Raw genomic sequence first — 23,418 nt, forward strand, 5'->3', positions numbered from 1 at the left:
CAATTCGTGTCCATATTGGAAAGAGATTCGGAGACACTTAAAGCAGTAACTCACGTTCTTGTAGGCAAGTATGCCTGCTAGAGCCAGGACAGCGTGAGATCCAGATGTCAAAGCGCATTGATTAATCAAGTAATTAATACAGAGTTTGGAAAGTTTTTTTTTCCCTCCTTCCAGAGGCTCTGGAACAGTCTGGTTTGCAGATGGAGTCAATTAAGAGGAAACAATGTCTACCATTTGGTGCTGGCTCAAAGAAAGCATAAAAAAAAAATTGGCCAAGTCTTGTTCAGCATTGAAAATTGAAGTTCTGGGAATGGAAAATCAGTTGAAATGACTCCCCCCACCTAGGAGGGCTGTAACTGAATAATTACAACTCTGTCACGATGAGTCCAATACTTCTAAACAGGTAACTGGGAAGATAGTCTACACTGAGGGAAATAGCAGAAGGATGGCTGATTTCTGTTTAAGAACAGGATACTCTGGGATGTGCAGGGAGTGGGAGATTTTCTCCTTTTCTTCTTTGTTTCTTCCCATCTATCCCACCCCCAGCCCAGCTCAGCCTCCCACAAACACCTTTTCCTAATAAGATTCTGCAACAGATTCTGACCTTTAGGGGTCCCTCTTCAAACACCCAGATGAATGTCTTCACAGCATGGCATTAATTAGAATGGGGGTGGAAGGTGCCCTTACCCTCTGGTTCTATGAGGAGAACATGCATCCGCACAGAAATTAAAGATGAAAGGTGTCCACCGTTTCAGAAGAACCATAAGAGTTCTTAGCCTGAAGTATTTACAAAAGGAGATCACGGATTCTAAGCCCGTGTCAGCAACACCAATCAGACAGCAGTTTTTCTGTTCCCCATCTATCAATTCTATTTACCAGCCATGAAGGAGCTGAAGTTGGGATGGTCTGGGAAGGGATGTGAGCAAGGAGAGATTTCCCTGTCTTGACTTCAGGCCCAAACTGTATTGGAGTGGCACATTGGGGATCCTTCAGCTTAAAAGAAAATTGGAAAATTCGACTGGTATCCAAGCCTGGGCATTTTAAGGCTAACTTTACATTGTTAATTAAGAAACCCCGAAACTGTATCTCACATGGTATCAGCTGAGCCTGACAGAAAACAGCTTGCAGAGCTGATTGCAAGAGACAAGAAGCGAGTCTTCTGTTTCTATACCGCGGCCTGCTTTTTCCAACATAATGTTTACACGGAGCAATTATTTCTGTTTGTCAGAGACCTGCCTATTCTTCAGGGGTGAAGACCAGCTGCTGTTGCTATATTTTAAATTCTAATTTAGCTTCACTAAACCAATCCACCTTCGATCTCTTTCCTCTGAGATGCCCACTGCGACTGTTCCAGTTAGACGCTGCCTCATCCACCACTATTTCACCCTTGATTCTGACACAGCGCCCGGAAGCCCCTTGCTCTGTTTGGGAACCCCTTCCTTTGTAGGCACAGCTGCCACTCAGGGATGAAAGCAAGTGGCAGCACATGGATTCCTCTGCTCCACAAGTTCTAGGCCCCTCCTCATGTTCTAGTGTCAAGACATTGCTTTCTCAAACCCTCCTGTACGCAGGCAAAGTGGAGCTGCCCCACCCATAAGCTAGTCACAGACTTCTATACCTCTTTTTCATCCTCCCTGTTGCCCTGGAGGCTGTCGAGATCTGCCTCAGAATATGGCTTGAGGGAGGTGGATTTCCAAGTTGAAGTGTCCAAGTTAGCTTCCTCCTCAAGGTTACCTTAAGGGACTCTGAGAAATTCAGATTGTCTGACCCAGACCCTCACAAGCACGAATGTGGGTGGCATCGGGAAACAAGAAAAGTCCAAATGGGATAGTTGAGGCTTACCAAATAAGAGAGTTGGTAGAGATGGGAGCAGTGTTGCAAACTGTCTTGTCAGAGAGAACAAAGGAAGACCTGCTCTCCTGAGGTAAGTTAGATGGTCAGCTGCTGGGGGCCTTCCTAGCTAGAAGCAGCCAAGCTCAGAGAGCAGGAGTGGGAGGGAATTGGGGAACCGATACTCTCTCTCATCTTGCCCTCCTGTCTGGTCCCCTCCAATCCCCCTGCCAAATACTTTCACTGACTGACTCAGTTCAGAAGTCAGGGGGTGGCTTGCTTCTGATCCAGTCCACCGCAAGCAGTCGCCTGGGGAGGGTGCCAGGTGGAGAGTGGGCAGTGTGGCTAGAGGGGCATTCAGCAGGTGTCAAGCACAAGTCAGACAGCAGCGCTGTGGCTGAAGGGTCTCGCCCCCTTCTGACTCCAACAACTGCCTTCCTTTTACTTCTGCACACTGTAGCCTTCTCATACCCTCTGAGCGTTACAGGTGGGAGGAACAGCTTCTGATTATATAAACCTCAAGGCCTGCCTTTCACACTGTTTAGGAGAGAAAGATTTCAGCCTTTTCTCCTTCCTTTCTTGGGTTTTCTCCCAGGTCCAGAAGCCTGGAGTCCATCTCAAAGTCCCTCCATCCCTTCCCGGTGGTATTGCTTTTCCATAGTAGGCTTTGGGGAGCAGCTCCTGGTGGGCACAGGAAAATTCCCCACAGGTTTTGACTCCATATGCAATGCAGGGGGGAAAAAATCTCACTTTGCTTTCCGAATGAGGTTCATTTTTCAGAAAAGTGATTTCTTCTCTGAGGCCACCTAACGTTACCACGGTCAATTGAAAACGAGGAAGCTGTTCTCAGAAATCTCTTCTGAGCTTTGGCATAGAATTGGAAACCACAGTTCGCCTTCAACCAAACCATTCGGGGAACTGGCACAGTTAATCAGGAGGGGCAGGAGAGGACTGGTTTGGGGAAGGGGTAGCAAGTCAGGAGCTGGGCTGGGGGCGGGGGATGGACAACAAGGTTCATAGTTTAGAAGAAAGGGAATCCTCTGAGGTTTCTACGTAAATAAAATGCATTTCCACCTAAGCCGCTCTGGTGGTGAAATAAACAGGGTTAGAAAAGCTGGGAGACAAGTGGGCGCACGGTGTGAAGTCTGCGCAGTGATAGGCTAGCTAGTTTAGAGCAAGACTGGACTCTCCTGCCTCAGAGCAAGTCACTGGAAACAGCCACGGCCCTCTCTGTTTTAAGATAATGAGGTGGGAAGTCGCTCAGAGCTATGAATAAGACCTGGGTGACAAACTCTAGGCTTTCAGAGGGAGTATTCTATTAACATTCGGTCACCACTGCAGTTCAGCTATGACGACTAGAATATTACACCTCTCCCAGGGCTGGGGAAATAGCTCAATTGGTCAAGTACTTGCTGTGCAAGCTAAGTTTAATCCCCTGATCCCACATAAAACAAAAGCTACCTATGGTGACTCACTTGTAAATTCCAGCATTGGGGAGATGGGTGGATTTCTGGGGCTTTCTGGCCAGTCAGCCTAGCTTAATTAGTGACTTCTAGGCCAGGGAGAGACATTGTTTCAAAAACAGGATGGATAGCACTGAGGAACAATACCCACAGCTCTGGCAGGTCCACATGTATACAGCCCCGCTCCCATACATGTGTACCTAAACACATGTAAACACACACACACACACACACACTTCATATCAATGTAGCCTTTCCCCTATTCCTGTGAATCCCATATTCTCTACCCTAAGTTTTCTTTGTGAACCCTAATTTTACTCCTAGTGAATAGCCCATCCCAAGTGCAATGCCCAGTGCCTCTCGGCCCCTCACCTTCCCTGAGCAGCCTTGGGTCCTGCAGGGCTATATGTACAGATACATTTCCCAGAGAACATAGAGAATGTAAGAACAAATTTCAGAGGGCAATTCTTCGTATGAGACAAAATATTTCCCCCGTTATGTCAGTGTGATATAATTATATTAAAAAGGACATCTTGGACAGATGTATAGCAGAAAGCACCTCACAGAGCCTTTTCTGGTTTGATATTTAAAAGAAATATGGGGTGATAGAGAACCCTCTGGGTTAGACATTTTAGCTGGAAATCTGGGCCTCTGGGGAACCAAGCATGGTCCGGGCCTCCTTTCTGGTCTACTGTAAAGTTTCCACACCATTGCTGATCTCAGGAAACTCCTGGTAGTCACATAAAAACTACCACTTTGAGCAATGCCAGGCATTCAGTAAGCACTTAATAAATGTTTTACAGGTTTTTTTAAACATTATTTTCTTATCACTGTAGCAGGACACCTCATGGAAAGAATACATTGTAAGGAGGATTTCTTGGTGTATGGTTTCTGAAAAGACTGTCTATCGTGGTAGGAAGGCATAGTGCAGCTGTTTGGTCTAGGGTGGTAGGCAGATGCTTGGAACATGGCTTATTCATGGTTTGCAGATCAGCAGAGACAGCCAGGGCTGAAACCAGAAATAGACATTACCTACACAGTCCCTCTTCCAGGGACTCACTTCTGCTAGCTAAGGTTAGAGTCCCAAAGACTCCACAACTCCCCAAACAGTCCCACCATTTGAGAACCAAGTATTCGTACAGGAGCTGATGGGGCCACTCCATATTTAACCTAACACACGTGTTCCCTTAATGATCACAAACATCCATAGAGAGCTTGCTACTGTCTTCTGCCTTGTAAGGAGGAGGTTAAGTAACTTTTCAAGGTCATATAAATAGAAAGCTTATAGAAAATTTTTCATGAGTTGCACGGATCATCTTTCTAAAAGGAAGGACACATGGACCCAGATCCAATAGGCATGACTAGAAGACAGACCATAAGTACAAGACTCTTTTTGGTTGAAGAGGGCCATGCTTATTCCAGAACATCTCACACCTAACGATTGATTGACACAAGGACAAAGGCTCAGCCCCCTTGCTCTATTAGAATAAAACCCTGAAGGTCCAGCTCAGCTTCCCAGTCCTTGAACAGTTGGCTTTGCTGAGACTGACAGCAACTTCACTTTTCACTCGACCTCACCCTGTGATTTTCCTTTCATTTCCATAGTAGCAGATTCCAGGGGTCCTCTTTAGTAAATCTTCTGCCCTCTGAACTTTGGCATGGCATCTGCTATTCAGGAGCATATGTCTTGACACTACTAGAGCTATGACGTCACATCAGGCCATTTGGTTCTTTGATTCCTTAACCCCCCTGTGTTCTGTTAAAAAGTCAGGAAAGATTTAATTAGCAACATTGGAAGAGACAATTGTCGCCATTGAATGTCCCTTCCACTCTTCTTCAAAAGTGACATCCTCAGGGAATTAAGAGAAGCCTAAGGCAGGAAGCACTCATATGTTCTAGCTTGGTTCTCTTCCCAAAAATGAGGAGGTCATGGTCACGTGGCTTTCTCAGCCCAAGCACAGCTGCATCCCCTCTCACAAGTGCATTAGGAACTGATAAGAGGAACTGACTCAATGCTACTTCTCTATGAAACCTTTGCTCAAAGACCCCACCTCATGTCCCCACCTACAGTGGGCCCGTCAGGACCTGGCTCTGAACTGACAACCCACACCACTTCCCCCTGGTGGGTTTGACTGTGACTCCAGACGAGACTCTGACATTAAACAGAAGGAACACAGGGCATCTTCTGATGGACTTTTGTGTATATTCTGTGGTGGGGGAGTTATCACTGAGTGATTTTTGGCTCTGTAGGCTTTAAGTACTGTGTGGACTACTAACTCTATGTTGAATTCTTGCTAACAGGGTCTGATGTCATTGGATTTCCTGGCATTAAGCCTGGGGTACCCATAGCAACGCGGTCCACTGACAGAGGTTAGGTGGCTCAGTCTTCCACCTGCTAGTGGTGACTGATGTCAGATAGACTACACAGTGGATAGCCACTGACACATCCCAGTGTCACATGTGTACCTCACAGAGCTTCAGACAGCCCATCTGTTTAAGGTTGTCACTCGTGGTTTCAGTGCATGTGGACTCTTCAGAAGACAGGATGTGAGGCAGTTAGACAGTGGTTCTGTGGCTTTTGATGATCTAGACAACATGAGATATTCCCATAAGTTAGTGACCTCTTCTATTTTAACAAGTAGTTAGACAGTTGGCCCTGGCTTTCTGTCTACATCACAATGCATGCCAAGGTAAAGATTCATCATCCTACATACAAACCAAAGGAGCTCTTCTAGCAAAGACTTTGCCTTCCTTATATTTCACTTCAAAATATATTCCTGATATATTTATTTACTAAATTAAAGGAACAAAACGGAAAGGTACAGTTTTTAAATTTATAAATCTTTCTAACGTAACAGCTTGACGTAGAGTCTTTCAGCCTTTAATTTTATTTTAAGGTATTAGAGCATTTTTTTCTTTTGTAGCTATAGCCATAATTATTATTATTTTTCTGAGACAGGGGTGTGCTCTGAGATTTTAGATATATATTAGGCTAACTTCAGTGGTTTCCTGCCTCTGCTTTCTGAAGGCTGGGTTAACAGGCATGTGTCACCACACCCAGCATGGTTAGCAAGGCATCTGTGTCAATAGTATCTATTTTAGCTTTTAAGATGTCTACACAGTACTGAGCTTTGAAAATGACTGTTGACTTGAAGATCACCTGTGCCTTCTATATCAATTCTCCACTAATTCATTTGATGTCTTAATGTTCTATTGCTATGAAGAGACCTCATTGTAAGCTTAAAATTAAAAACAACTACTTTAATAAGGGTTTTTAAATGCTTTAACCTCCCTTCTAGCCCAGCACCCACAAGAGGTAGTGGAAAAGGAAGTTTACTAGGGCAGAGGCGGATGTGGACCTGTTTAGAAATCATTCTTTGGGGTGATTCCAATCTTCCTTGTCAGAATATCAGCATTTAGTTCACACGAATCAGCAGCGGTAGCTCGATCCACTCACAAACACCATTCATGAATCAGCAACAGCAGTTCAATCCAGTAGAAACTGCAAGGCTCTGCCAATCGGCCCTAATCCACAGAAGCAGCAAGAAGCCTCCAGACTATCACAAGAAGTTCTTTGGTGTGTCTCTCTCTACAAAGTCATGACAAATGATGATCATCAAAAGAAGGCAAGGTGAACCAGTGCCACAGTGTCTTCCATTGTCTGTTGTGTTATCCTTACACCCTTTCCAAACATTGCGTGTTCCCTCAAGCATTCTCTCCAGCAAAACATTACATGCCCCTTTTCCAGGCAGCTTCCAGAAAAATACCATGTGTTGGTTCTCAGCAAAACATTCTTTCATGTGTCTGTTTCAACAAAACATCTTCCCACATGTCAGCTTCAGCAAAACATCCTCTCATAAGACAGTTTCTATAAAAAAACATTGCATGGCACAACTGAGTCTCCAAAGAAACCAGAAATGTCCGCTTCATATCATGACCATAGCAATTCTTAATTGACGTTTGCTTAATGAGATCATGGAAGCACACAAACATGATGTGAGAGAAGTAGCTGAGAGTTCTACATCCAAAAAAACAAAGGCAGTAGGAAGAGAGCAACACTAGGCTTGGTGTGGGCTTTTGAGACCTAAAAGCCCACCTACAGTGACATAGTTCCTTCCACAAGGCCACATGGACTCCCAAGAGGCCACACCTACTCCAACATGGCCACACCTACTTCAACATGACCACACCTCCTAATCCTTCTCAAGTAGTGCCATTCCCTGTTAATTAAGCATCCAAATATAGGAGCCTATAGGGGTCATTCTTATTCAAACTACATTAGGTTATTCACATTTATTTTTAATTATGATCAGTATATTAAGAATACCTTTGTGCAGCACAATTTTGGTGTACTGTACTACAATTCCTTTAGAATAAATAGAAGCAGTAGATTAAAACATATATACACTAAAGTTTCCCAACGGTGAATAGACTATCTCATGGAGAGAGTGGAAGAATTTATATTTCTAACATGAATGACTGCCTTGTTGTCTGTCAGCACTACTCCTATTACTTTGACAGGCTACAATAAACCATGCTTTTCTGAATTTGTGTTGCTTTGTGAAGGATGTTGAATGACATTAATAACAGCCATTTATTTTCAGTTTACTTACCAATTGGTTATTTGTCTTTCTTCCATTTTCTTTTTGTTTATGCTTTGCAACTGAGAAGTACAGATATATACATATACACGAGTTTAAATTTATGATATAAATTGACAATATTCATTTCTGTAATACTGTTTGTCAGCCTCCTCATATTGGAAGATTTGGCTTTAGCTATTAAATGTTTCTGCGGAGGCAAAAATGTCGAGATGGTTTAGAAGCATGCTTGCAAGCCTTCTCTCCCTCAGTTGTATAGCACTATTCTAGATGACCTAAAAATTAAAACCATGACCCTCAGGATGACAAGCATCTCTCATAAAAATAAGTCCCACCCAAGAGGATTGAACTTACTTTTTTATAATTTAATAACCAGTTAAATGTTATAGCCTGAAAAATTCAATATTGTTACATGTAGAAATATCCCAGTATATTAATGTTCTATCTCTATGTTTTATATTAAAATACATGCATATATACATATGTACTTGTGCCTATGCATACACATGTACATAGATATATGAATCTAGCTCCTATATTCTGCTTCATCAGTGTCTTTTCCTATACTTATGTAAAATCTAAAGTGTTTTAATTATTGAGAAAGCAGGGTTCCATTCACTACTAACGTTTTTATGTATTTCTTTTTGTAAGTCATAAGTTTCGTTATGAATTTTAATTTTTTATTGAAAATAATGCTATTTTCATACAGTATATTCTGACCATGGTTTCACCTCCCTCATCTCCTCCTAGATTCTCTCTCTCTCCCCACCCTTCCAACTTAGCCTTCATTTTCTCTCTCTTAAGAAAACAAACTGGCAATAAAAAAGACAAACAAGCAAGGTTAAAAAAAAAAAAGGAAAGCATGAGAAATATTTACCCATATAGAAACACATACAAATGAACCCCATGAAAAGAAAACATTGGAAAACAAAATGTATAAGCAAAAACATACCAGTAAGTTTTTTTTTTTAAAAATCCCAAACAAAGAAATATGAGACAAAAATCCCTAAAAAACACCTTTGAGTTCCTTTCATGTTGGTCATCACTGCTGTGCTAGGGCCTGCCCTTAAGTGTGGTTTGTTTGCCCAGTGAGACTCCCTTGCAAAAACTTTTTCCTTTGATAGTGTTTATTAATCAGAGATAACATTTTGAATGGGGATAGGAGTTTGTTTCTACTTCTGAACCTCAGAGCTGGAACCCCATCTGGTTAGGGTGCGTACAGGCCTTATTCATGCTGCCAAGTCTCTGAGTTCACCTATGTGTACTGTCTTGTCAGAAAGACACTGCTTTTGTGGTATCATTCATTCCCTTTGGCTCTTATAATCTTTCTACCTTTTCTGCATAGTTCTCTGTGCCCTGAGGGGAGGGCATTTTCCAAGTTAGAAGAAATGGAATTCTCTACCACCAAAAAACAAAACAAAACAAAAAACACAAAAAACAAAAACTAAAAACAACCAATGAGGAAGCAAGCATGCTAAATAGGTATTAGAGCTTGCTAGGATTCTGCAGAGCAACAGAACTAATAGAAAACACACATGGAAACCAATAGGGCCTATCTCATCTTTTAAAGCACCTATATAGCATTCAACAATAAGGATAGCTCAGGATTTATTCCCTAGTTCTCTACTGATATACACATCGGGAGGGTAAAGGAGTATATTATGGAAATCGGCTGCTTGATTTTGGTTTACGAAATGAAGGATCCCATAATCTACCATCTCAATCTGGAGAACACAGAAAGCCAGTCACATGATCTAGTGCAAGTTCACAAAGTTAAGAACCAGAAATACCAAAGTCCAAGGACAGAAGAGAGACGTCTCAATGAGAGCTAAGTAAGTGAATTCACTCTTCCTTCCTCTTTCTGCCCTACTTGGGGCCCTCAAAGGATAGGAAGATGCCCACACAGCTTGGTGAGACAATCTTTCCTCAAGTCAACTGGAAAGCTCTTCTGCAAGCACCCTCATAGATGCATGCAGCACGCTGGGCACTTCCCATCTCTGTGACAATATACTTGACTAAATTAATTTAAAGGAAGATCTATTGGCTTGAGGCTCAGAGGTGTCAGTATGTAACTATTGTTACTTCTGTCGCCATAGCATGTGAGACAACATTATGGGGAAAAAAATCAAGCCAGAGAAAAGCTGCTCTATGTTTTGCAGCCGGAAAGCAGAGACACAGAAAGGGTCCGGGGAAAAGTTCTACCTTCCAGAAGTAAATAACTCAAGAGTCCTACTGCAGTGGTTTGAATAGAAATGGCCTTCATAAACTCATGTGTTTGAATGCTTGGTCACAGGGAATGGCACTGCTAGAAGGTATGACCTTGTTGGAATAGATGTAGCCTTACTGGAGGAAGTGTGCTACTGTGGGTGTAGGCTTTGAGGTTTCAAATGCTCAAGCCAGGCACAGTGTCACGTTGTTTTACTGTTGCTTGTTGATCGGATGTAGAACTCTGAGCTGCCTCTCCAGCACCACATCTGCCTGTGTGCTGTCATGCTTCCCGCCGTTAACGATAATGGACTCAACCTCTGAACTGTGAGCCAGTCCAGTTAAACATTTTCCTTTATAAGAGTTGCTGCGGTCATGGTGTCCCTTCATAGGAATAAAACCCTAACTACCTTCTTCAGCCAGGCCCCACCTCCTCTTTGGCCATTTGGCTATGAAGTTATCAAAGGATTTATCCATTGATGAAATTAGATTCTTCGTGATGTGATCACTTCCCAAAGCCCATCCGCTGATAAGCACGCCCCTGCTGTGCACGCTATTTCATAGACTGCCCACAACACTGAGATACTTAGCCATCTAAGCAACCCTTAGCTTTACTAAACTGACAACATAAATTCATACAGGAATTTTATTTGAACTGTGTTAAAGTTATTAAAGTAATCTAGGGTCTAGGAATTCTGAAGCCATGTTTTTCATTTTTTTGTTTTTAATTAGGTTTATAGCACCAGTCATGTATTTGCTCCTATGGAGATCTTAAATCCAATCTGAGAGTCATTGGTTACACCTTAACAGTCATGGCATTGTTTCACTAGAGGAGACATCTTGCTATGAAGGCTTGCCTTATAGTTTGTAGGGTTCTCAGCTGTGTAGCATCCTTGATGCTTTATCTCCCCAAGCAGTCTACATAGCGCCTATGGCATTATGAAAGCTAGGCAGTGGTGAAAAAGCTCCTAACTCAGTTTCCACTCGCTTTCACTATATTCCACAAGCAAGCAAAGTGTGTAGTATCTTCATTAATAGGGTCTTATTACAAGAAAACCAAGAGAAATGGCAATAGCTGCTTTGTCTGGGGTGAGGAGCATCCCTGAGGCTTTCCTGACAATAGCACATAAGGAAGTACCCATAGCTAGCACTTAGAGTTCTGCTTGATAACATTGGTAGAGCATCAGCCAGCCACACAGAATTTCTCCCTTCTAAACACATGCACACACGCACTCACGCACACGCATACACATACACACACACACACACACACACACACACACACACACTATACATTTGTTGTTGTTTTAGTTAGGGTATTACTGCTATGAACAGATACCATGACCAAGGCAACTCTTCTAAGGACAATATTTAATTGGGGCTGGCTCACAGGTTAGAGGTTCAGTCCATTATCAATCAAGGCAGGAACATGGCAGTATCCAGGCAGGCATGGTGCAGAAGGAGCTGAGAGTTCCACCTGTTGTTCTGAAGGCAGCTAGAAGAGTGGTTTCCAGGCAGCCATGGCAAGGGTCTTAAAGCCCATGCCCACAGTGACATAACTAATTCAACAAAGCTACACCTCCTAGTAGTGCCACTCCCTGGACCAAGCATATTCAAAGCACTGCAGTTGTTATTGTCATTTTGTTTTGTTTTTTGATACAAGGTCTCTCTACATAGCACTGGCTGTCCTGGAAACCACTATATTAGCCCAGTCTGGCTTTGAACTCACAGAGAGCCACCTGCCTCTACCTCCTGAGTGCACTACCACTCCCAGCTTTAATGCATCTTTTTAAATTGTCTTATAAATGGCTTTTTATGTGTTTTTTGCTTCTGTCCTTCCTTACTCCCTCATCTCTCTGACCTCCTACTTGCTTACCTGCTTGAATTCCTCCACCTCTAGGATCTCCTCTGTACTTTAAGATCACTTAAACTTTACCAGTCTCTCTCCCTAAAGACATCCTTCCCTCCAACAACCTCTTTCTAATTTCCTGGCTTCTATGGGTGCTGCCAGTTAACAAGATTTGAGACAGCATCCACATACATGTGTGAGAGATAACACACAGCATTTGTCTCTCCAGGCCTGAGTTACCTTACTCAATATATATTTCCAGCTCCATCTGTTTACCCAAAATTTTCACTTATTTCACAGAAGAATAAAATGTGCCACCTTCTCGCTACTGATCCTATTGTGGTGGGATGGATGGAGTAGATGACTATGGGTGAACAAGTGTCTCTGTAATAGGAGGTAGAATCATTGTGGTGGGACAAAACAATATGAAGCATGCATGGTCACATGGTGGCTCTATTCCCAGTATTTTGAGGAACATCTCTCAGGGGAACTTGTTGCTGTTGTTTAGACAAATTGACTTGGTACCACACTGCCTTCTAAATATTGTTTATACCCATAGGCAAATGCTGTTCCCATCCTTCATCAGAAAACTATCTCTAGGCAATGAACACATAGACTCATGTTTGTTCAAGATGCTCACATAAATGATAGTTGTCAGCCCTAGACATGTCATTTATGCAGCCCCCTCTAAGGGAACACCATGGAGAAGCGAGCTTAAGAATGTAGGAGCCTGAAGATGGGTTGACTAATATTCTCATAACAATTGTAGACATGACCACAGCAGCTGACATTGCCTGCATTAGACTGGCACATCACTGGGTCTGTCAACTGCCAATCACTGTCAACTGCAGAAGGGCTCATGGAACCCTGCTTCCTGAACGACTGGCGTTGAACTGATGGATTCTGGGAGAGAGACTGCCATTGCCTTCAATTTTGAGCCAAATAATGAGACCTCCAGGATGGATCCAAATGTGTGGCCATTCAGACAGTTTTGTTTAAAATCTATGGGTCACCAATGAAAGGAAAAAGCACAAGTGTGGGAAGGGTCTGTCAGCGCCTGAGCTGCCAGTGTGTGAATATCGGGCATAGGTCTGCGGGATTGAAAGAAAACATGTACACAGGTCACCCGTTTTCAGAGAGTGCCACCAAGGCTTTACTGAGTTCTCCTTATATACCGGAGGCAAAAGCCGTGGAAAACAACAAGGCAGGTGAAAATCCCCAAACAGGAAAACAGGAAAAGTCTGTGTGGTGGAAAGTCCCGGCCCCAAATCAGGGGCTAAGAGCAGCTGCCAAGGGTGTAAACAACTTCTTGCTATAGCAGGCTAAAAGGCTCAGCGAGGGGAGAGGGAAACACCAAGGTAGGGCCCAACAATTCCCCCTCCTTTATTTTATTTTTTAAGTAGCGCCTGTCTTAGGATCAATCTGGGGTTTCAAAACTCTTTCCCATCTCTGAAAATCCTGCCAGCCTCAGGATTTTTGTCTTGGGCAAATATGGTCCCAGAAGGTTGTCCGTCTTTGGCTAACTAATTGTCATACAAACTGAGCCTAATTTGGACCGATGGATTATTCCCGGCTAATGAAAACCGAACCTGCTTGGTTTTAGCCTGAGACTGGATCTGTTGATACTTCAAAACAGCCCAAGGACAGCTGCTACGAGGGAGCAATCAAGATAAGCATTCATCCCCAACAGCCTTGCTGCTATGAAGGACCTTAACAGGGGTTACACACATAGAATGATAAAAGATAGAATAAGACATAACATGGGTTTCCCAGAGAAGTCCAATAGAGAGCAGTTTGTTGGTTGAGATCAAGAATGGCCAACTGAATCTGAATATTAACGTTATTCTGCAGAGTCGATGCCGTGGAGACTTCTCCAGACAACGTATCCACAGTCCCAATGACAGCTGCCGACTGAGATATGGCCACACCAGCCACTGCAGCAGCAGTGGCTGAAATGGCGATGGCAGCAATGACTGTCACAGTAATGCCAAAGTCTCTTTTATGCCTGCAGAGTACCACTGGGAATCAGCCTTCATCCAGAGGTATGGGGAATCACACCAGGAACTCAAACAATCCATGCAGAATCTTCTTGTTCCCAGCAATCGGTCGGTAGGTTAGGACCTGGAAGAACAATTGAGAATCTCCTCCCTTGACACTGCCTTAGTCCCATTCCGAACCAAAAGGGAAACGGGGTGCCAACACGCATAGCACAGATTTTAGAAAATTTTTTTCTCTTCTTATTGACCAATGTCTCAAATATTGAAAAGGAATATTGAATCTTTTCTGGAGCAGCAGCTACTCCCAAAAATTTAAAGCACGTTGTAAGAGTAAAAGCTTGTAGTAAAATTTAAATGTCTATATAATGAATAATATACACTGAAAGATTCAAAGTCTTAGCTTCTTGTATTGAAGCAGTGACAAATTTACATAACGTAGGGCCAAAAATGATTCCTAGAGGCAAAACTTTCCAATGGTATCACTTCATGGGCTCTCCAAAATTATAAGCAAGCTCACTAACTGAAAATCCTTCACAATTGCCAGGATGTAAAGAAAGAGCATAAAAACAATCTTTTAAATCTATAATAATTGTATATGTATTTCTTGAAATAGCAGTTGGAGTGAGCAAACAGGGTGTAATGCTCCTATAAGTTCCATAGCCTCATCGACCTTTCATAAATCCTGTAACATTCTCCACCTGTTTGATTTTTTTCTTAATTACAAATATGTGCAAGTTAGAATCTTGAGCCTGTCTGTGATCAAACTATAAACTGTAGCCAATGTAACACTGGCAATCTTTAACCACAATCTTTAAGTTTCCCTTGTAACACCAGAGCACAACTATAACTTTGGAAAGCAAAACTCAACCTCCAACAAACCATATATTCTCCAAAATCCAGTCTCTCCAAAACATCAAGTCCATTCCTCATGCTTTAAAGTTTGACTGCCAATTCTTGCATATGAACGAACGATGGTGTGGGCTCTAATTCCTCAACAAAGAGACATTGCCCTAAATTCTTTTGCAAGTCTGGTTTCTAGGATAAGAATTAAATTAAAATATTATGCCAATTTAGACCTGCTTCTCTGGGTTGGTTCATGCCACGGGTTTTCTAGAATGACTTCAGTTTTAAGCCAACTTTCTGTTACCAATGCTACAAGTTTTTAACCATATCCAATAACTTAAAGGTTAGTGAACTATAACCAAGACTTGTAGAGCGTATTATAAATTTAAAACTAATCAGAAACAAAAGTGAAGTGACTACAGATATCTTTTAATATTTAAATCAATCACCATTTTTACTTTTTCTAGCTGTCGTTTTAAGAGAAACACCTTGTCACCTGTTGAGTCCAATAATCACAGTCAAAGATTTTTCTAAGAGAAACAGCCATCAGTTCCATTACCATAGAAGCTGTGAAGCTCCTAGCGCCTTTAGGATCTGCTAGTGTAAACATTTAGCCAGACCCCTGGGGAGTTTCCCCTGTGGACTTAGGCTTCTAGCTACAGATAAAGGGCTCCAAAAGCCAATTGAAACTGTTTTTTATTTATTGTTCCTTTCTTGAAAGGAGTCAAAACTACATCAACCAGCATTTAAAGTTTTAACCATTTTTTTTTCTCTTAACCATGAAACACAAAACATTCAAGCAACGAGAAGCAAAACCCAGACATAAATTGACATACATGGACAGCTTGGTACACCAAGGACAGACAATAGACATACAGGGAAAAAACTAGATGGTATCCCACACCAAAGGGACCCAGATATCCTACCTAAAGGACCCAGAACCAGAAATAAGCACTTCTCCAATACCAGCAAGGAGGCAAGGCGTCTCCCCACCTCCTTCTGTCCCCAGGAGAGCTCCAAAAAAGCTTTCTCAACCCCATTCTCTCTCTTGTCTGGGGTGTAAACTGTCTCTAATCAGGGTCCAAAGATTAAAAGCATCAATGAGAATTAACTTTGCTTCTCTAGATTTTAGCATAACTCTAAAAGAACACATACACAAAACATTTTAGTTCCCACGGCTAAGACAAAACCTTTGTAGCGCTACTTACTTCTAGTTTTGCCCCGTGGTTGCCGCTTGTCCCCAATACGTACTGCTTCCTTGCCGGCCAGCCTTTTGGAACGATCCCGTCAGGTTGTCCTCTTTTTCCCGATCTCGGTGGAACCTCCAGATGTTGGCACCTGTGCCACCAGTGTCTGAATATCGGGTGTAGGTCTGCGGGATTGAAAGAAAACACGTAGTCGGGTCACCCGTTTTCAAAGAGTGCCACCAAGGCTTTACTGAGATCTCCTTATACACCTGAGGCAAAACAACAAGGCAGGTGAAAATCCCCAACCATGAAAACAGGAAAAGTCTGTGTGGTAGAAAGTCAGGGGCATAAACAACTTCTTAACAACAACAAGCTAGAAGGCTAGGTGGGAAAGAAAGGTGCCATGAAAAACCCCGGCCCCAAATCAGGGGCTAAGAGCAGCTGCCAAGGGTGTAAACAACTTCTTGCTATAGCAGGCTAAAAGGCTCAGAGAGTGAGAAGGAAAACACCAAGGTAGGGCACAACAAGGGTCCTGTGGAGAAGGGAGCTCTGTGAGGAGGGAGGGAAGGAGGGAGACTAAAGACAATAGAATGGAGAGAGTAAACAGAAGGCACAAAATGTATGTGTGAGTGAAGCTGTCCAATAACACGTGTTACCAACAAAAAAGAGGAAAATTTAAAACTGACTGAAGTAGAATTGGAATTCATAAAATTTAATCATCTCGACAATAAAATATCCATTTATCTATGTTTTAAAGAAAATGAGAAGCTAGAAAAATATAATTCATGCTATTAGTAATACTGTAAAACTAATGTTGAAACTTTGTGAAATACCTACAAATCTCTGAACTACTGCAACTCTAAACTATCTATCTATCTATCTATCTATCTATCTATCTATCTATCTATCTATCTATCTATCCACACACACATACACTGGGTTCAATCTCCAGCATGCCTGAACTCTCAGCGCTCAGCAAATAGAGGAAGGATCAGAAATGCAAAGTCATCCTTGGCCTCACAGTGAGCTTAAAGCCAGACTGAGGTCCATGAATCTCTAAAAATGGGCGGTGGTTTGAATGACAATGGCTCCCATTGGCTCATACAGTCAAATGCTAGGTCCCCAGCTGCTGAAACTGTTTAGTACTAAACTACTCTGTGTGTGTGTGTGTGTGTGTGTGTGTGTGCGCGCGCGCGCTGGTATATACCCATGTGTCTGCTTTACCTTTTATACAGAAATCTCTCCCTAAACTCTTGTTTGCTATTCTAGTCACTTTGTAGCATGATTGTATTGCTAATAATGTCATCTGTCTATTCTTTACTGCATATATGCAGTCATATTGAGTTTTCTAGGACTTCAGAAAATGTCAAAAATAACATATACATGGTGATAGAATGTTTAAATAACAATGTCTAATTATATTTACCCTTTTTTTGGGAAAGTGTAAAATCCCTTAAGCAAGCTTATCTAAGCATGTGTTGTTTGTTTGACAAAATTACTTTCACAAGATAAGCAGATTTATATGTATACATCTTTAAATTTTTAGGAGTATGTCAGAAATGGATGTTAGGGTTTTTACTATCTTTTGATATCTACCTAGATAATCATAAAGAGGTATTTGTTTGATTGTTTTAGTAATGTTGAAACACTTTCCATTAACTGAATAAGTACTTTTTAATAACTAAGTGGGGAAACTATGTTTTTTTCTAGTGTTCCTTGGAAAAAGCTAATTATAACTTCTATACATAGCACATATACAATTTCCCTATGGATTTTTAACTGGAATTTTTCTGTAGAAAAGTGCTATTTTTGTCAGATTTTAGGATGAAGATTATACTGGTTTTTAGATAATCCCCCAAACTCCCCCACCCATCCTGTCTTAGTTACCTTTCTATTGCTGTGACCAAGGAAACTTACAAAAGAAAGCTTTCAATTTGAGGCTCACAGCCCCAAAGGATTAGAATCCATGACACTCGTGGCAGGGAGTGTGGCAGCAGACAGATAATATGGCACTGGAGCAGAACCTGAGAGCTTGCATCTGGTCCACAAGAAGCAAGAGGCAGAGAGGTCTAATTGAGAAAGGCTTGGGCTTTTGAAACCACAAAGTCCACCTGCAGTGACATACCTCTTCCAATAAGGCCACGCCTCCTCATCCTTCCCAAACAGTTTCAGCAGCTGGGGACCTAGCATTTGACTGTATGAGCCAATGGGAGCCATTGTCATTCAAACCACCACCCATTTTTAGAGATGGGGATTCATGGACCTCAGTCTGGCTTTAAGCTCACTGTGTGGCCAAGGATGACTTTGCATTTCTGATCCTTCCTCTATTTGGTGAGCACTGAGATTTCAGGCCTGGTGGAGATTGGACCCAGGAGTTGTGCACAGTAGGAAATCACTCTCTCAACTGAGCTATAGCCCAGCCCTTACTTTTTCCTTTTACAAAACATTTAAATATCACTTCTGATCATATCCCTAGCATACGGAGTCCTTCCTATCAGGCAATGGAGCCCTCCGTATTAGTTTTTGATGAGTGACAAACCATCCCCAATATGAGTAGCTTAACACAACAAACATTTATTAGCTCGGCCTCTATGAACCATAAAGTTGCCACTCACCAGAGATCTAACCTTTCCATCCCAACCTCAGTAGCAAGATGCGTGACTCATGAGCTCTTTCGAGATTGCTGCTAAGATGCTAACCTGGGATGTAGTCATGCAGAGACTAGGGTGAGCTAATTATTTTCCACGGTCACTCACATGGCTGAGAGGTAGAGGCCGTATTAGAGGGCTCTCCTGGTGCTGCTGGACTGTGCTTCTAAGTCAGCTTCTCCCACTGTAATTGATTTGAGAAAGGGTAAAACTAGTGTCTGTTATGGTGTAGTATGGGAAGTCCTCCTACCACCCCTAATGCTTAATCAAGGGTAAACGGACACAGTGAGGAGGTGATTGCCAAGGACATCATTACCAGGAGGGAAACCATTGATGGGCCAGCTTGGCGGCTGACTACTATACCACCATCCCTCTCCTCTGCATCTTTGGTTCTGTCTTCTGAAGCGCTACTCTGGTACTCAGGAAAAACAAATATTGGCAGGCTATTCTAGATGGCAAGCTCATCCTACATGTAGCCTCAGCAGTGTGTTTTTCTACACCTCTGCCATCCCGGAAGGCAACTGATGTTTGTGGCTCTCTATTTGGTTTCAGCGTGAACACGCTGAAAAGATCCTCAGCTTCTGTTCAGGATTTGCTTGGAAATACTGTTTGGAAAGGGCGGACCTCTGGTGAGTGAGAACTTAATTCCTTAGAAGAACCTTTGTTGCTACAAGCCTTCCTTTTTCCATTCAACTAAGAACTCCTCCTTACTTGTGTGCCTGAGCGTATTGTGCAATGGTGTGTGCTTTTGTGTGTGTGTGTGTGTGTGTGTGTGTGTGTGTGTTCACACCTGTGCACTTGCCATGACATGAATCCAAAGGTCAGAGGACAATTTTGGAGGGTGGGTTCTTGTCTTCCACCAGGCACACCCCGGAGGTGGGTCTCAGTGCATCAGGCTTGGCAGCAGAGTGCTTTACACACTAAGCTATTTTGTGAGTCCTGTATGAAGTCTTATAAGTAAGAGAGCCCTTTTCGTGACAACAAATATGGAGTCCAAATATCAGAGTTTCCAAGCTCTCTGACTCTTGTTTGCTGCAACCCTGGGGATAAGAGAGGGACGTCCCTTTCTCAGGGCCAACAGAATGTCAGTTAAAAACCACTCCATGGACTCTCTTTGTGCTCCAAACTTCTGTGCAGTCATAATTACACTTTCTCTCCTTACATCTTTCCAAATCATAGCTAGCTAATGGTTGCTCTCTCTGACCTTCAAATTTCTATTTGAAAGCCCAACCCTCCAGTGTGATGGGGTTGTTGGGAGACAATTAGGGTTAGGTAAACCTGAGCATGGGACGCTGGCTCTGGGATTCGTGTCCATAGCAGAGTACTCTCCCTGAGGCTCTCTCCTTTTGGTGAGTGAGGACACAGTATGAAAGTGGGTGTCCCCGAACCCAAGAAAGGCACCAACCATCCTTAGCACTCAACTACACTGGCACCGTTTGCTGAACTTCAGAAACTGAGGAAAAGAACTTTCTCTTCCTTAAGACTCCTCAGGTATTTTGTTTTGGCAGCATGAGAAACCAGAGCCTCTAGAAAAGTCTGCAATTTCCAAGTGACAGAACAAATTCCAGTGTGAGTAGAGCCTAGGACCAGTGATGGGAAGTAGTAAGAGAACTGGGTCCAGATTGTGAAAGGTGGCAGTGATGGGGTGTAGTCACCCAGGCTGGAGCGCGGCAGATAGCCCGCACCCCCAAATCAGCCATAATCTCTAGACAGCTTTACATGTGTCTTCCATTCCCAGACCCCCAGTTCTAGAATCGAGATCTAATGTACGGAAGAGGGTGAACTGAAGTGAGGGGGACCAGAAGACAGTGTTGCATTCCTCAGTCTGGAGCTCCATATGATACAAGTTATTAAAACAATGGTATCTGTCCAGACCCTTAGTATCTTTCCTTGGCCCCCTTTAACCGATCTCTGTGGGGTTTTGTTTCTCCACAAGACAATAATGTTTGAAATCACCTGTACTAAGCCGGACCTTAGCAGGTTTAAAGTGTTCCCATCTCTTGGGATTCATTCCCTGGCTGTCCCCACCCATCTATCCCTGAATATTTAAAGACGTTTGCCTGGCATGAATAACTTTCATATCGACATCATTCATGACTTGCTGATGGAATGGAGGTAGCCCTTTCATTTTACAAGAGAGGAAACAGTGTCTAACAGATTAAATCGTTGTCTAATATTAGACACAATAACTAAGATCAGAGCCAGAACCATAACTGAAAAGCAATGAACGGGAGCTAAGAGCCCAGATGACAAATGTATACTCACCCCACTAATACGGTTCTGTGGCAACAGTCCTTTCCCATTACTGTGCACACTGGCCAGTTAGAACCACGTTGTCCCAGTGAACTCATATCCACTTGCTATGAAAATCTACACCCAATATGTTTTGGGTCTAATCTTTTCATCTCAAGTGGTGGGCTTTTTGGGAAACTGGACGTTTTGGGTGGCCTACAAGTTGGCACGGTGAGAACAAAGAGGTTTTTCAAAGTTTGTTGGAAGCAACCAAGCACGTTACACATCTAAAATATATTCCTGCTTAAAAAAGAGAAACTCCCTAAATCAGCTCAAAACAAGGATGGAAACAAAAGTCGGATGCCAAAACCCAAGCCACCGCAAAGTCTGTTCAAGCGCCTCCACGTCAGCCAAGCAGCGACGTATACGTCTGTCATCCCCGCCCAAAACGCTAGACTGCATCTTTCCAAAGGGATGGTTTCTCTTTCATAGGCGGAAGGCTGGCACTTTTCAGAAGGCTCTGGAAAACCAGGGTGGGGTGGTAAGGGGATCTGTGTGTCCTGGGAGAGGGTGTGGCATCTCTCTTCAAACTTGGAAGAGGCGCTGACGTCAGGCCTCGCCTGCCTCCTCTGGAGCCCGAGCCTACACAGAAACTCCCTTTTGCGGCTGTGCAAACCGTAGATGCAGGACTGCCACTGGCCCACTGCCCCCTAGAGTTTCTGTAAATCTTCAGCTTCGGTGTCATATTCATAGGGAAATACGAAACTGTTTCCCAGTTGGCTCTTTTTCAGTCTCACAAGATTGAGAAGTGGCCGGAAGTTCAAACAAACTGCTCTTGGTCTTCCTGCCCAGGAGTTCCTCACATTCCTCTGCCTCAGCCCAGAGTGCGCTGAACTGGCCACGGAGAGCCGCTCTCCCTCTCTCTCACAGGATCAACCCTGGACAATTGGCTCTCCCTGGCCGTTTCTGCCACACACAGATGCATCCACTTCTGGCTTCAGGCCCGCCTCTTCACCCTCCTCAGTGGTGTGTGGCACATTTGAAATTTAATCTGTAAATTTCCCTGTGCAGAAAGAGGAAAGGAGTCTGTCAATTGTGTTTATTCCAGAGTGTCCCCACTGCACTGGTCAGACAACCATCTCCAGGAGAGCCTGACACATACTGTGGGGGACGGGGAGGCTATTCTCCATGCCGGGTTGGGCAACGTGGTCATACTTCGTATTGCAGGTACCTGTGGGAAGAGGACAAAAAATGTCTTCCAAACGGTTCAAAACTGCATACTAAGAGTTTTTCACCAAGAATAGAACAGACATCTGCATGGCAGTGGGACCCTCCGGTTATTTCTAATCCCAAGTACTCCAAAAAATCCCAGTGGTTCCTGGAGACATATTGAAATATCTATGGACTTGTCTAAAAATAAATACATGTACTCTATGCCCTAGCCAAGTACTCTAACTCCATAGGACAAAGCTACCAGGACCTACGAGTAAGTCAATTTCAACATTTTGCAGCATTTCTCATAGAGATGGTTCACGTCAGCTAGCTTTCTCAGCAGAGAGAAGCTTCAGAAGCACCCTTCATGATGTGACGATGTGGAAAAAAAATCACTGGAAAAAAAAATGTTACAAGTGTAACTCTACCTCACAAAGGTAATGCATATAAAAAAAATAGAAAGATATAAAGCCAAGCAGAGCTGCAATGTGTATAGAAAAATCGAGTAGGACTATCGTTTCCAGGAAGATTAGCCTCAACCATAACAAATAAAGTTAGTCCGTGCTCACAGCAGAGAGGATCCTGCTAAGGTGGGAGGGTCAAGATTCACCGTAGAAACAGGGTAGGTAGGTGAGAGATATTCAACACGAATGACAAGGCTACTTGTGACCTTGTGAACAGACACGACCCACCCAAGGGAAGCCCAGGGCAGGGGCGCACCCAGGATCTTGTTCTCACCTTGTGAGCTTTATGCCCGTTTGGTAACACTGTGGTTGCGAAGACCATAAGTGGTGCTTCCCTCCACTTTAGCACTCACCCTTTGCCAGGGCGGGGGGCGGGGGTCAGCGACTGTGCCATCCTAGGAGTCTCTGACTTAGCTTGCTTTGCTGCCACTTTCAAAGCCCCCAGCTAGTGGTTCTCAACCTTCTTAATGCCGTGACCCTAAGGGGGTCTGTACAGCTGTAAGGTATAGTTCCTCACGTTGTGGTTACCCCCAACCTTAAAACATTCTTGTTACGTTTTCATATCTGTAATTTTGCTACTGTTAGGAGTTGTAATGTAAGTATCTGATGTGCAGATGGGATGAAAGGGTCATTCATCCCCGATAGGGTCGTGACGCACAGATTGAGAACCACTGCCCCAAGGCAGCATGAGCTCTCTTCTGCTGGCTCCATCTATCCATCTATCCTACAGGAAATTTGCGTCAGCCTCACTTGTGTCCTGAGTCTAGTTCTGTCTTCCAAAGGCTCCATGCTGACATCCTCACTCCACCCCACGCGTCCCTTCTGCAGTGTTACTGACTCGCCTCTTACCAAGAGAGACACTCTTTCCCTTGAGTCTGGGGTTGTGT

General features: G+C 43.3%; 1 long non-coding RNA gene across 1 annotated transcript in view; it reads right to left on the reverse strand.

The window, feature by feature from the left end:
• Window positions 1-11,397: 11,397 nt before the first annotated feature.
• LOC120100709 (uncharacterized) overlaps window positions 11,398-23,418 on the reverse strand; it is a 28,100-nt gene continuing 16,079 nt past the window's right edge. Inside the window, exons 3-4 of the long non-coding RNA XR_005500652.2 lie at window positions 20,889-22,086; window positions 11,398-16,160 (exon numbers count right to left, since the gene is read on the reverse strand). This is a non-coding gene — a long non-coding RNA (uncharacterized LOC120100709). The remainder of the gene's footprint in view (window positions 16,161-20,888; window positions 22,087-23,418) is intronic.

Source organism: Rattus norvegicus, chromosome 2 (assembly GCF_036323735.1).
Source record: "Rattus norvegicus strain BN/NHsdMcwi chromosome 2, GRCr8, whole genome shotgun sequence".
In the NCBI taxonomy this organism is placed as follows: Eukaryota; Metazoa; Chordata; class Mammalia; order Rodentia; family Muridae; genus Rattus; species Rattus norvegicus.